The sequence below is a fragment of the Centroberyx gerrardi genome, chromosome 13 (genome assembly GCF_048128805.1).
Source record: "Centroberyx gerrardi isolate f3 chromosome 13, fCenGer3.hap1.cur.20231027, whole genome shotgun sequence".
Lineage (NCBI taxonomy): Eukaryota > Metazoa > Chordata > Actinopteri > Beryciformes > Berycidae > Centroberyx > Centroberyx gerrardi.
This window is the reverse complement of record NC_136009.1, coordinates 4,691,938-4,695,866: the sequence shown is the minus strand read 5'-3', so window position 1 is coordinate 4,695,866 and position 3,929 is coordinate 4,691,938. Positions and strand designations below refer to the sequence as shown.

Sequence of the window (3,929 nt, the reverse complement as noted above, 5' to 3'; positions counted from 1 at the left end):
GTCAAGTGCTCATCTGTCCTGATAGACAACCCACTGAGTTGGTCGCCATTCCTGCAGTCAGTAGCGAGTTAGGAGAAACACTCAAGTCATCATTCCAGCCGTAATATGTTACAGAAACCAAACCCCTTAACTTTATCCCTGAAATGTCCTTAATTTCTCATTACATAAACATTCATTATCCATTAAAAATAACATAGCTTTAAAAAGGTAAGGTTAGTATCATGGGTTTATAAGGAATTTATTCATGGGTTGATTCACAGAGACACTGGAAATTAAGAGATTTTTTCTGCAGGTTTACAGGTTATTAATGAGTTATTAAGGGGAAAGTTCCTGTCTCCCTGAATTTTACATTAAATTAGAAAGTAAGCAGTCAAACATCAAGGGGTGTTTCAGGTAGTTTTGATGAGGTCTCCTCCATTAATAACTCCCTTAATCAATATTAAGGGGATTTTGCACAAATTCATGGGTGAATGAATGTAAATGTAAGGTTATTTTAAGGGATTACTGGTTGGTAGAGAGGCCTAATAAATGTGCCTAATAATTTGCTACAGAACCTGTAGATCTAGAGGAGCCGTTGTTTTATTCAAAGGATCTTTTGTCACCATCTGCTGATTTTTTCATGTAATTACATTTTTTCTACATTGTGCAAAGATGAAGATTCCATCATCAGTGGTGTTTTATTTCTGCTTTTTTTTTTTTTTTGTTGCTTTTTAATCTTTTATATTGCTGTGTTCCATAAACCAATACAATTTTATTATTGATGTTAATGCTTGGACACACATATTAATAACTTATAAAATTGTAGGCCTATTGGTTTATGGAATACAGCAATATAAAAGGTTAAAAAGCATATAAACTGAGAAAAAAAAAACATTATAGGTGATGACTGAGACACTGATAACAGCCAAGCCAAATATTATCAGTGTTGTGCAACAAGCAAAGGCTTCCCATGTCTTGAACACTGTTTTCTGCATTTTGATTTAATTGAACACTTATTTAAAACTCTGCTTTTACACAAAGCAGTCAGATTGCCAAACTGACAGCACAGACTACAGTGTGATCACTCAGATCATCAAATGGTGATGAATGTGACGACAGAGCCAAACTCAAGTCTGGATTTTTCCACCAATAGACATTGATACTTCCTGATATTCAAACCAATCTAACGGACCACGCCTTCTCTCTCTCTCTCTCTCTCTCTCTCTCTCTCTCTCTCTCTCTCTCTCTCTATCTCTGTCTCTCTCTCTCTCTTTCTCTCTCTCTCTTGCTCTCTCTCTCTCTGATTTAGTTTTACTTTCATTTATCGGTGTGGCGCAGATTATTTTCAGCACCTAAAGGTATTGTAACTATTGTAAAATGTTTTTAATAATAATAATAATAATAATACATTACATTTCTATAGCGAAGATAAAAATAGATGAGAAAAAAGAAGGGAAATATAAAAATGTGAGCCGTGAAATGAGAGGGAGGAAAGGGGGAGAGGGTCAGAGGTCAAAAGCAAGAGTGAAAAGGTGGGTTTTGAGGGCTTTTTTGAAGGATGACAAAGTGTTGTTAATGGAGGAGATCTCATCAAAACCTCCTTAAATTCTCCTTAATGTTTGACTGCTTACTTTCTAATTTAATGTTGGATAGTGCCATAATATCCAACATTTGTTCTCTTTGTGGCCATGAAGAACATTGTTTTATTTGTGACTTTTAGTGGAAGCCTGATAAACTCTAGTTAGGTTGTAATCTCAATTCATTGCATTGGTGAAATATGGAGGAAGTGTCAGAACTAGTGTGAAAGCTCAGATACATGTTGTGTTTCTGTTAATACACTGTGTACAAAACACTACAACCTCCACAAAACTGAGGTTCACTCCCTTTCACACTAAAACCTTTTGAACCTTTAAAGTCTCAGTTGTCCTCAAGGCTTAAAAATCCTTCTGTCTGTATAAACCTGGTCAGTTCATTTGTTGGAAAGAGCAGGTCTTCATAGTGTTTTGAACATTCATACATTCAACTGACGGTTCGATATATAATACTGGGTTCATGGTTTGACATTGTCCCCATATTTTGAGCAAAATCTGAATGAAGACAATTATGACTGAAAAAATCTATTTTTATTTCTGAGGGAAAACAAAAGTGCAAACCATAAGCAGGGTGACTACAGGTGTCTGTAAAATTAAAGAGTAAAATTCAAAACATTTTAAGGCCTTTTAAAGCCAGTTCAGAAAGTTCAGTGCATTGTATATTTGGCATTTTACAGTCAGGAGTGATCACAGCACCAGAAGTGATATATCCTGTTGTAATGAATCAGTCCAGCTAACAGCATGTTGGGTGTGTTTGTGTAAAGGTGTTCGCTCTACTATGAGTCAGTCTGAGGAGAGAGAGGAGGGGCTCCCTCCCTCTAAAACCACTCTGTCTGGGGAACATGACAGCCGGACCAAAGCTGAGAGGTAAGATGAGGATCTCTAACTGTCCGTGACTGTTCTCCATCTCAGAGCTCAGCAGTGAAATCATTACAGCATCATTATTCAGTAATGTAGTAAAAGCTCTGTCTCTGTTGTGTTGAAGCCCAGTCCAGCAGGAGAGACCAGACTCCGCTGAACCCAGCTGTGTGTCCATGAAGAGTGACCAGTCTAATGATCGCCTTATTGACTTCAAAGATGGACAGCACTCTGCTGAGCAAAGGTAAGAATTTAAAACAGATGAGTTTATTATCCAGCCCTCCTTCCTCTGGTGCCTCTAAATGGTCCTAACAGTGCCCCAAATGGCCAGGTAATCAAAGACATGTAGCAGCTCCCTGATCAAGGACAACAAGCTGCAGCTGGCTGACAGGGAGCTGAGCTGGGCTTTAGTTAGCAGTTCACTCTCAGCAATGGAGCTGAACACATCTACAGCCTCTACAGCATGCGTCACTGTTGATCAAAGTGTTTGTTTTCTGTTTATGATATTATTTTGGGTTGTTTATTGTAATGTTCTTTCAATTGACTATTTGATAATTCTATTTAATTAATTTCTTTGTTTGTTTCAACTGCAGAGACCATGACAAACATGTCTGAGCTGTCAGAGCTCAATAAATGACAACCTGAACTGCATGTACTGAGTCAAGTCTCTTTAATGGGAGATCTCATAGCGGTCAACTGTCATAACAACCAGTGTGGGAGAACATTCCAATGCAGTCCCAGATAATATTTTCAAGAGGTATCATGTCATGAGATATAGAATTGGTCCGGCCCTTCATAAAAAAAAAAATTAAACTGTAGGATTGTGTTCTTCATAGGAACACAGATACCTTCACTGTGTTCGTAATGTGTCTATCAACCTGATCTCACACAAATATGTGAAATGAACATGACTTATCACCAAATTACGTGTTGGTGGCACGTAAAGTGTTAAAAATGCGTGTTCCCAGCAGGAAATGGTTTTGTGAAGGAGGCATGACAGGAAGTAGTCTCACATTGAAGTAAGGCAGTGCAAAGTAAGGGTGTTGTGGTCGGGATGGTGGATGGGCGGATGCGTTTGCCTACAATGCCGGCGACTGGGGTTCAATTCCCAGCTTTGACTCTGTCGTGACCAAATTTTTATTTTTAGCGAAAATTATTTATTATTTAATCATGACCAACCCAAACCTTAACCACAGTTGTTTTACTTGCTTAAACTTAACCATTGGCCAACCTTTAGGTGAAAATGGCGTGTCCAGTTTGTGCTGTTGTCACAGAGTCCAATCCATGTTATTGTCACAGAATCCAATTTGTGGTGGGGGACTGTAATTTTCACATCATTTGTGTCCACAGCAGGGTTTCAGAGTTTGTGCTCATTACACGATTATTTATGAGATCATTTGTGTCTTAGCAGGATCCAGCAGGAGAGACCAGACTCCCCTGAACCCAGCTGTGTGTCCATGAAGAGTGACTGGTCTAATGGTCGCCTTACTAACTTTAAAG

The 3,929-nt window shown here is 38.5% G+C and overlaps 1 long non-coding RNA gene across 1 annotated transcript; it reads left to right on the top strand.

Moving 5' to 3' along the window:
- Positions 1-1,305: 1,305 nt before the first annotated feature.
- LOC139921581 (uncharacterized) lies at positions 1,306-3,786 on the top strand. Its single transcript, XR_013507095.1, has 4 exons — positions 1,306-1,337; positions 2,336-2,438; positions 2,557-2,673; positions 3,023-3,786. It is a non-coding gene; the product is annotated as an uncharacterized LOC139921581 (long non-coding RNA).
- The last annotated feature ends 143 nt before the right edge of the window (positions 3,787-3,929 follow it).